This window comes from Achroia grisella, unplaced genomic scaffold, assembly GCF_030625045.1.
Source record: "Achroia grisella isolate CSIRO2021 unplaced genomic scaffold, CSIRO_AGI_Agris_v1 utg546, whole genome shotgun sequence".
NCBI classification, from domain to species: Eukaryota; Metazoa; Arthropoda; class Insecta; order Lepidoptera; family Pyralidae; genus Achroia; species Achroia grisella.
In genome coordinates this window covers 2,255,898-2,268,109 of record NW_026712931.1, presented here as the reverse complement: position 1 = coordinate 2,268,109, position 12,212 = coordinate 2,255,898, and positions in this window count along the sequence as shown.

The following is a 12,212-nucleotide window of genomic DNA, read 5'->3' as shown; positions in this document are numbered from 1 at the left end:
CAGAAATAAAATAAGCAGAAATTTCGAATGATATTGAGTACATTGCCCTTTTAATAATATTAAATTTTATGAAGGTATTAAATGAACACAGACATAATTAATGTTTAACATAACAAGACACATTTAATTTTATTTAATACATTTCTATTATAACTAACATTGTGTTTGTAATTTAGAATTACAATTGTACGAAATTAATTTAAAAGCGTGTGGCAACTACATAATGAATTAACAACTTTTATTGTATTGTACACTAACTTTGTTAGTTCGATTCGGTTAAAATAAACGATCTAAGCTTCATGTATTATTCTAGCTGACCCTATAAACGTTGTTTTGCTCTATAAATTAAAATAGGGGTTGATAGTGAAAATCTAGGGTGTACGTATATTTAATGCCACTTTATAAAGAATAAAAAAAATTAAACCCTTATCACTTAGGGGTATGAAAAATAGATAGTAACCGATTCTCAGGCCTACTGAATATGCATATAAAATTTCATAAAAATCAGTCAAGCCGTTTCAGAGGATGGTAACTAACATTGTGACACCAGAATTTTATATATAAGATTTTTTATCTAAATAGGCACTGAAAGAGGAATGTTAATTAATGTTTTATATGTATAAGATTTACAATTATTGTTGAAATTACAGAATAAGAAGCAGAGATCTTAGTTCTCCGGAATAGTAATGCAAGACTACATAATGTTATTAACGTGCTGTTCATGTATGTAGGCGACGGTAACAATTTACCATCAGGTGGGCTTGTTAGTCATTCTAGTTACATAAAAAAATGTGTATTACATGTCAGTTTCGTTCCGCAAAGGCTAAACACAATAATATTATTCCTTAGCGCTACTTTTCCTCACTACGATATTATAGGACAAGATAAGATTTTTAAAATAAACCTATTGATCAACATTATAATGATACTAAACCTTATGACGAACAAACCTCACACATTAGGGTTCTATACCTCTAGGGTTGAATATAATGGTCCCACTGTGTGAGACACAAAATTCTACCGACTACGGATTTTCTACGTAAAATAAAACATACCAACCTATTCATTTAAATAGGTATTTCTATTATAAGATTCACACAAAGAAGTTTACATAAAAGGTATCGAACTGCGCTCCTGGGGCAACCGACGAGATAAAACTCCTTATTTATTTTATAGTTCCGCAGTAAAACAGCCGTGTGGTGTGCTATCGAAGTTTGTATAATATTGTAGTTGTAATGTTCTAACTGAAAATTTATATCCTTCTCCCACCTTTTTTTCGTCTTGTTGTTATTGATTATCTTATTTAATTCAATTTTAAAGCTTTTTTTTCATCTACATATATTTTACTTCATAATTTTATGTCTTTTGTTTTAGTTCGAAATATATATTTACAATAACAACATAGAGAAAATCATAGAACAGATTACTTTTTAATGTTGTAGTTTACTAGTTATTTCCCGCCACATTGACCGCTTATTTTGATATAAAATATAGTATACCTATATCGTGATATAATATGAAATTTGAATATGAACCAAATAGCAAGCTATTTAGTCTAATGAAAAGGTAAAATAGACAGACAATTTCCCTGTTTTACGGACACAATTTCGAATTTATAATATTAGACTGAAAATGTAGATAGGAATAGTAACAAGTGAAAGTCGATGTGATAATAGTGCAATTTTATAATGATTATATTCCAACAATATCAATATTATATATCCATCACTAAAACCGATAATTTGTCATACTATAAACTATTACTCATTATGCAAGTTTTCTTCGAATCAAAGAATCAAAAAATATGTTACAAGTATACAGACAAAAAATTCTGAGATGATAGCATTTTCAGATGCACAACAAGGCTAATATTCGTCAAAAGGAGCTGACAGCCTTTATGTCGCCTATTGTCTCATCTTCATGCGCTATAACGCCATGACGTCTTTTGAAAACAGTTGCTACAAGCTCTCACAAATCCAACAACATCTGTAAACATAACTATAAACGTCTTAAGTACTTTTAAACGTAGTAAACAGTTGTGTCTTTGAATTGAAATATCATGTCAATAAGAATAAAATATTAATGCACAATTAATATAAAGTTTCATAAATAGATATGTATTGTACCTATGTCTAGTAGGTAATAAGATGTAAAAGTAGAACTTGTTAATGTATATAATTATATTAAGACACTAGGTTCCATTATTGATAACTCAGGTGTCATGTCTCCTTAACCTATAATTTCATACACACTGTTATATCTCAGCCTCAACCGGAATGCAGAACGCAAATCAAGTCACTTGGCAGTAGAATTACGAGAGACAAAGGCACCTGCACTGACGACTGTACAATATCTCTATGGTCATTTCAAATTATAAAGCAGCATCGGACATTACCTTACCTATCTGCTTTCTAACCATCGTTGCATTATATTGCCTACCTAATTGTGGTTTCTAAAGCTTGAGGAGTCCATTCTTTGAGGTTTATTGCCTTTCAGACCCGGATTCTAATCTTGCACACAGATCGATGGAAAGCAGCAAAATAGAGATTGCTTTCACGATAATGGTACAATCTTAAAAGGGTCCAAGAAATGTCCAACGGGTATTAAAGGGCAGTCGTAACCATTACTGGTCTTAGCTTGAAGAAAATTTAAATATTCATTTCACTTCCCCCCTTTGATGGGCACTTAAGCAATTGGATGTCTTTTTTCGATACGATTCTTTCCCGTGTTTAGAGTGCTCACGATTTATACGTATTTTGCTCTAGATGCTTTTAAAAAAATTGCTAAATTCTTTACTTTGATAAAATATATCCAAGTTAATAATAATAATGGTAATAGCATATCTATAGCAACATAATTACAAAAAGGTTTTTATAGCAGCTGTTTTTAATCCCACAATGTATTTCTTAATAGATATCACAGTTATCTCTTTGGAATATTGTAACATCCAAATTTATTCAATAACTACCATCATTTATCATCTACTAATAAAAAGAACTAAAGCCTACTTATGTGGCAGAAACTTGAAATAAATTGTATTACATTGTACATATCTACACATTCTATAGTATATCATATTCATTACGTTGACTATCACCCATTCTCGTGGAAAAACTATTATTAGTTAAACATTAAGGCTAGGTAATGCAGAATGTAAAAAACTGCGTGATATTAGTGAACAAAATAATACAAAAGTGCTTATTTACTTACATAATTAGCGAATTATGTAAATTAAATAAGCACTATTTTGTTATAGTGATAATGCTCTTGGATTAGTATGTTTAACCATATAAAAACCGCCTACAATCGTTAACGATGACGATTTATACTACGACAAGTAATTATTTTCAGATGCAGATACCGCAACCAATTAACCTGAAAATCCATACAAAACCCTAGCTTATATTATTTGAGGATTTCTCCGAATTACCCTGTGATCATATTATCCTGAGTTAGTGTCGATGGAACTAAGTCGAGAATTGAGACAAAAACAATTCCTAACAAAAAAAAAGAATACTGAAAATTGTTACAAAACAATGAAGCCATTGATAAGCATACATAGCGAACCCCCTCCTTTTCTGAAGTTAGTTAAATATATATATATATATATAATATGTATCTTAAGATTATTCATATACCTACATACATTTAAAGTGTAGTTACTTAAATAAGAGTACATTTTTACTGTGCAGTATCAACAGAGACCGGCCAAATTGAACCATGTTTGTTTTATTGTGTATCTTGCTGAAACTAAAGAAATTGAGTTATGAAAGTGCAGAAAGATTTATTGTGACGCCTTATGGTGTACTTTAAGAATTTATTCTCTCTGTGACTTTATTTATGTACCTTAAAGTTATAACTTTAAGGTTGAAAATAAAAACCAGCGTAATATTTATTCTTAAAAAATGACACAATTTCGCCAGCTTTAATCCTTTTCCTTACTGAGTAACTTATTCTAATGATCTTAAACGACTCGAAATAAATCTAAAGATAAAAGGAAAATAAATTATAGACCGACAAGGAAGTCATTGGGTTTTATCATTCTTTATATAGTCTAAGGATATTTATATACGCAAATAGTTCATTGTAGAATGGTTTATTGCAAAAATGGCTAGATAATGTAAATATATATGACAAGGTAAATATATAGATATGAATTTTAAACAGTTGTAAGAACAATTCTTATAATATGACTTCTTCGTGCTTTTTTTCCGAGATATAACATAGGCTATCTCCATCGTCCTGACACCATTTATTAATATGTCATATTTCATTAAGATCTATTCTGACGTTTATACATAAAAAGAAATAGGTAAGCAGACAGAAAGACAGATAGCCTCATACTTTTACATTTATAATATTATACATGAACTTTTAATATTATAGACACTATATTACAGTAAACTAATACAAAGCAGAAACATCAATATTTGTATGTATATGGATGTTCAATATTACATTTGATTAGTCAAATAGTATCTAATATCAAATAGTGAGGATAGCTACACTATCCAGTAAATTAATATAGAAATTACCCAGTATTTGCAATTACGCATTGTCCCCTAAATATATTTATTTACCGTAAATACAGTTCTGCAACCAAGTAAGAGCTTCAACATTATTTTAAAAACATATTTGCCTTTTCCTAGCATCTGAATCATTGCCAAGAACAGCGTTTTTCACATAGACTAAAAATGAATTATAACTTTGTTACAGAAACTTGGCCAAAAACCTGTGTTTTCATATTATAAATACAAAACTGGCAAATAATTTAGATAAACCTTTTATCTACCTTTCCTTTCCTACTCTAATTAGCCCTAAATATTTCAGAACTATATATTTAAAAAAAATAAGTTACCATCTAGTGAGTGCGTCTAGATAGACAGAGTCGCCGAAGTTCGAGTTGGAAAAATGGATAATAAATGTTAATAATTAATAGGTTATTCAAATTTTAATGTTCATTGTAAAACACATATCATGGATTATAAAAAAAATGTAAGGACGGCCGAGAAGACCGATTGAATTATTACTACAGAAGACTTGATAGATCGTTACTAAAAGAATAGTATTACATAACAATTTTATTAAGGTTATACACTATGACTTCGATCCAATAGCAATATGCACGGTCGCGTAAAAATTGTATCTATGTACCTACTACTACGAAATTATTTCAAAATGACGCGGCACGCACTCCGCTATTAAGAAAGAAATAACTCTTGGGAATGTTCCCATATAGTCCATAAGACGTTTCCTCGCGTATTTCACATAACATCAGGCCCTCCCATCCGTCTACCAATATGTTTCTCGGTGTTACGACTTGCGTAATTTGATTCTACTGAAATATTAAGTTGGAATATTTGAACAGACAAATGGTAAGGGGTGGCGTTAATAAATTTATAATATTGCCTGCCTTCTTGCTTATTTAATATTTGTAAGCACCTGTTGATTTCTCGTTTAAAAACACAAAATTATGACATTGTGGAACTAAATACGAAATGAGAGTGTTTTATTAATTTTTTTAATCGTGTGGTACGTTCACTGTAAATTTTTATTACTATCCGTATGTAGTATGTATGTATGTATGGTAGTAGAAATTTATAGTGAAGTTTTCGATTAGATTCAAAGTTACGACGCATAGAGTCACGATGCTCTAAATGCCTTAACAAATAGTATTATAGTATTTGAAATGGAGTGTTCTATACTATGTACATCCCTAATATTAAATTATATTTATAATTATGTACTCAGGACAAAATTCGCTAAATATTTTTTCTAAATTATGATATTATTCACAGACCTTCCATAGGATACGGTAATCATTTACCATCAGATGGGCCGTATGCTTGATTGTCACCATAGTAGTATAAATAAAAGACCAGTTTCTTAAGAACTGTTAGTCGAATTAAATAAAAATAGAGTAATCAATATAAAATTGTAAGTAAAGTTTTTATCCTAAGAACATATTGTTGGTTTGATATCCAAAATACAAATACCATCCATATGTTAACATCAAACACTTTCTTAAGCAGGCCAATTCTTATACAATATGTACATACTATATTTGACATTTTTCTTTAAAAGTAATGACAGAGTCTCGGAAATATATAATATGGGTACCGTAGAAATATAGCGCTTAAACTCACGATATAAGGTTTAGTATAAGTATAAATATATTGGCTTTTGTAACATTTTCTTGTAGGAAAGCATTGTCGAAGGGTGCTTGGTGTACAATAGCAAAGGCGTGTATTGAATGTCATATTTTCTATGTGTAATACAACCTCCAAGAAAGTAACTGAAAAGGCAATGTCGTGTTATCTATATCGCCTCTATTATTGCTTATTGCTCCATTGTTATATCTTTTATGTCACTTGGCTTTTTTTATAATCAATAACAGGATAATATTCAAATAACGCTACTGTGACATATATAGATTTAAACTAGAATTGTATCTGTTAGCCATGAGTTGGTTGCCCTTTAGCCGCTCCAAAAGGCCTTCGACCGGTGAGTCTGTAAATGACAACGTTATTAGAACGACAGAAGTACAAGTCAAGAGTGCCTACATATTCTTTATCTACGGCTAAAAACCGTTTTATATATAAATAATTTGCTAAATATTTCAATTTTGATGTTAATAGCATTTTTATTAGTTTTGCATTAGCCAGATTAATATTTAAAATATTTCAAAACAAGATAACAAAAATATACGAAATTATATACAGTATTAAAAATGTATATATATACATATAATATTATGTACTATAGTGTACCTAGGAATTAAAATGTTTGTGTCGCTGTTATGTAATTGAAAAATTAAACTAACTGAGGCAAAGAAGCATTTATTTTATTATGAAAAGGTCTAACGATTGACCCCAATCTCACCTGATGGGAAATGATTATGAGGTCGAAGTTGTCCGGTCTTTAAAGCCTATTCACTTTATCCTTGGAAAGGTTCGAATTATAATACTGTGGAAAAACAGACGCAAAAAGAAAATTCCATTCCGAATAAAGCGTAACAAGAATAACTGTGAGTATTTTGACTTCTTTTTATATAAACTTTTTTAACTAATTTCTGTTTATATGACAATAATATTATTTAGTTGCGTATTGTGGAATAATAATCATTCAATTTATTTATTATTTAGGTATATTGCATGATGTTATGGAGAAGATAGCTTAGTAGAAGAGCTTACAAAATCTGTCAACGTCAAGATCACAAATATTAATAATTAAAAATAAAACTAGTATATTCACCAGCACCATATGATTATTTATTATATTATTGTATTTCTATTTGTCGATTTGTATATTAATCCAAATGCTCTCAGGAACATAGAATTCTTTATAGATTTCGTTTCTATAAACATTTTAATTAAATAGAAATATTTTGAAACTATCCATTCATGTAGTTTTCTTCTAAATAATATTTCATTGAAGATTCGTGGAAATTTATTATATATTTTTATTGCTCTACAAAATGTTCTCTTTTATATTGTACTTTTATAATACTTTTATATTATTCGTAATTATTATTCCATTGTTTTGTACTTTAAAGGAAAATATTCTGAATGTCACTGAACGAATGTAAACAATTGTTTTTACTATACAAACATTTTAAGGTAAGTAGTTTTTTTTAAAAAAGGGCTACATTTATCTGTTATAATGACTGAAAATTGTTCTACGTCCATGTCAACTATAATTTCTCTTTCGTACCTACCATACGCCTGCTCATACTAATACTTACACGTGAGAACTGTAGTACACTATCGTATGTATTTTATGATATAAATCAGAAACGTATTCTCAAGAATATCTAAGCACGCCTTATAAATCAGACAATCTAAATATACCGCCAATTGCCTACGTATGTGTCTACCACTTCCTGCCTACCGGGTTTTGCATACCAAATGACGGTCGCAATCCGGAGTAATCCAAATAATAGAAGGGATTAATTCGTATACAAAGCAACGAGTTATATAACTGTGCGATTGTACTTATTTATCTTTAAGCTTTAACCCTTCGGGGTAGACAGGGGCGACCCTCCTGGTAGGTATTTGTAGCGTTTCGTGTCATTATTTGTAACGTGGCAGTTTGATTAATTTGACAAACCGATTAGTGGTCGCAGGCACTTTTACAGAGACGAATTGACTAGACAGTAAATGTCTAAAAGTAATTTTACAAGACTAAGGTAAGGTGTTCACCTGGACTTGTAAGCGAAATTTTTACATATATTTATCTGATATACTAGTTGTGCCCGCAGTTTCACCTCCATGAAGTTTATAACCTATATGTTATTCTGATGTATAAGCTATAATGTGTAAAGTTTCATCAAAATCCATTCTGTAGTTATTGTAAGTGTAACAAATATCTATTCCATTCATACAAACTTTCGCGTTTATAATATTATTAAAAATTTTCAATTGTTTATTTATTTGAGTCATCGATCTGAAACAGTGTGTTTTAATCCTTATCAATGAAATAATACGACAAGAGAAAGATTTTGTTCAAAATAATTTTCGTGGATATTGCCTTACTTACTTTGTCTATTCCATCTTGGCTAATAACAAACTTGGAAGATACCCGTATTACTCTGTAATACAAAAAATATTAGATAATTACTACTACATACGTTCTCTTGAATAGTTTAACAATTGATTTTGTCAACACCTTAATTATACTTCTAAGTATTACGTTTTTATAATTGAACAAAAAAAAATAGAAATACAAGGATAATTACGTGTCATAGCAAGTTAATTATAGTTTAAGTTCTAAGTTAAATCATTTATAATGCAATCTACTACAGTAAAGTTTTTGTTTTTAAATCATCCACCACTGCTAACTGTATATGAATAGCTGAAGGTGCAAAAATAGATGATAGAATAACGATGCAGTCTAGTAGTTAGCGCATTGTGGTGAATTGACCAGGTTTGTAAGTTAGTTTTCAGGGGAAATCGCTGCAAGCAATGAAAATACTGGTCCCTGTTAGTGACAACCCCATCCTCCTCACGCACGCGTACTGTTGTTACTGTATACGAATTAGCGGATTGTAAAACAGATTGCTTTGTTCTCTCAAACTGGCTCCGTAATTAGTAACACGAGGGTGAGTGCCGAGATGTTACGAATTTGTATTCAATTCAAATATTTGGTGGTAAATATAGTATGTTTGTCAATATTTAGAATATACTAAACATTATCAATGAAACCTTAATTTATTTACTAGATTATAAAACGGCGTTGCTTACGTAAAGCCAGGTAATAAGTATTCTATGTGTTAATATTGAATATTATGTATCTGCATACGGAATTTTATTTGAATCCATCTTGTAGTTCTTGCATAAAAGAATAGCAGATATCCGATATATAAAAGGAATTATTAAGAAAGGGTATATGTGAAATTTCAAAGATTCTATTTAATAAAAACGTTACTATTTAATAAGGTTAATGTATGTAATATTTTCGCCTACTGTTCCCTGACAAATCTATGATGGGCCATTTGTACATAAATAAAATGGTACCTGCATATTAATCGTACACTCTTTTAAAAAGGAATACTAGACTTCTACAATAAAGGTAATGTTTTTTATGAGATTTTAATGATGAAAAACTGGCAACCGGCAAACGTACATTCATTCATATGTGTGCCGCCTGGGTGTCACCGATATAAATAGGTATATAACTAAGTTTTTGTTATATGTGGTAATCCCATTAACGTACCTCCTGCTTAACTATAAAATAAAGCTATGTTCTTACCTCCCATAAATAGATAGCGTCGTAAACGTCTCCGCAAAAGAGTAAATGAGTTTTCAATTGCCACAGTGGGGAATTAAGTGGATAACCACAGCGTTACGATCGTATAAACAGAATCTTCATTTAGCTAAAACTCGGTACCTCATTACCATTTAGGCTCGAAACGGCTCGAATATTAAACAGGCCCGGGATTATAGGGACATGCCTGGTAGGTGAGAATTGAATTAGATATAACACGAGACACGACGATGGTTTCAAGCGTGTACAACATAAATTGATGTGTCGTGTCGTGAAATTGCTATTGCGTGTACGTATCACTCTGTTACGTATGTTGACGATATTTTAGATTGGCATCTGTCGTTCAGTGATGAAATGTTAATTACGTTGAACGTTACGGTACGGTTCCCGTTTGAAATACTAGATATTTAGCTGGCCTAATATAATACTAGATATTCATTGGTTTCAAGTACATACACACAATCTTTGTAATACAGTCTAGTAACAAAACTAACAAGATTGAGAAAAAATATATGTGACGGTGGATGAACCAATTTAAAAGTTACCTAACAAGCCTATATGTTTCATTCTCTCTACCTTAGTCTATAAAATACTTAAAACTACGAAATGTATTAGAATATCTATACGATGTTGGTTGTATGGATATAATGCTGTAAAGAATAAATACAATAATATATGACATAGATTATTAAAGTTAATTTAAACTTTCTCTAATGTTGTTTAGTTCTCCAAGGGTTGAGTAAAACGGATAACTAAAGGCTCCCCAGTGGATTATAGGACGTGAGTAATGAGTTTAAAGGGTATTTTAAGTAATACTTACTATTGAACCTATCTGAGCAACATATAGACCATATGTGTAAAATTTATGTCATATGAAATATAAGTAAATAAATTATTTATACCCTGGAAAACAGTTGGCAACTCACATAGCGTCATCTAATCTCAAAGTAAGTAAAGCTTGTACTATGAGTATTAGATATACCTAAATATTTTTTTGTAAATTAGATTCAGATAAATCTTAAATTAATGTATAATGTGAGTATAGTGCAAGGGGGGTGGGGGGAAGGTAAACTGCGACTTTCGGAAGTAAAACATTGTGCTAACCGCTGAACCACCGAGTTCGAAATAAAATAAATAAATAGATAGATAGATAGAATATGCATTATTTGTATTATAAAATGATAGAAGATATCTACAATTATTGAGTATACTAAAAATATGTGTATATGTACTGTACATAATTATTTGTATTATAATTATGTACAGTACATATTCGCAGTTTATTTGTCTGATCTAAATGCGGTCATAAACATACAGACTAACTAATTATAGTGGGGATATCGACATTTGGTGCTCTCTCTGTGACCAGTTTGTTTTCCAATTCAATTGTAAATATATAACTATTAGTACAAATTAATCTTCGGACTACCCACGAACATCATGACAGTTCTTATTACACGCGGTCAAAGCTTTGTCCACGAGCTTACTTTTTTATTTGTAATTATATTGTTAAAGAACAAAGATGTCCTTTTCTTTGTTTTCTCTTACATGTTATTTTCAGAGTTGCTAAAGTCACATACACCATTTATATTAATTACATCCATAGAAAGAAGTTTAATACATATAAAGAAAAGATTTGATTATTTGTATGTTTGTAAATATATATGTATATATATATATGTTTTACTGTTTGAAGGATAAATTATGTAAGAGTGACGTTGACACATTTTATTAATATACCTATCATATAAAATACATAAAATTATGAACACCGCTAGTTTGAAATTAGCTTATATTAAACAGAGTGGCTTCATTATTAAACATGGATATATAATATAAAACAAAATAAAAGCTAACATGTCTCAGGCCGTACTAAAAAGGCTAACTCCGCTTGTCTCGTGCAATTATTACTATGCAAAATTAGTAATTTCACTTTTCGAAAAATGTAAGCTTTTGAACATATTCAGTAAGGTATCGATTTATAAACATTACATACATTATATACATATTTCATAAGTAGATACATTTTATATACTTTCACATTTCTACAGAGTAGAAGGTTTAATTATTTTTTAAGCGAGCTGTGGACCTGCTTCGACAAGTTTAATTAAAATCATCTAGGAGTGAGTGCGATGACTCCGTAATAAGTCGGGGGGAAAAAGTGAAAATTATATCATTCTACTCGTAGTTTTGTTTTGTCACACAGCTGTTAGAGAACTTGTTTGAACAGAATATTATTGATAATAATATCTTTTCATAGAACTTCATAAAAAATATATATTAACAAACATTATTAACAGGAAGTACTAGTAATTCTGAATTATAGAAATCTAACAAATAGCAAGGGAAAATAATAATATTCAGGTATTTTTTCATAATAAATATAAAATTACAATTCTCATGAATCTTTTACATAATTTAAATTAATTACAATAACACTATTATAA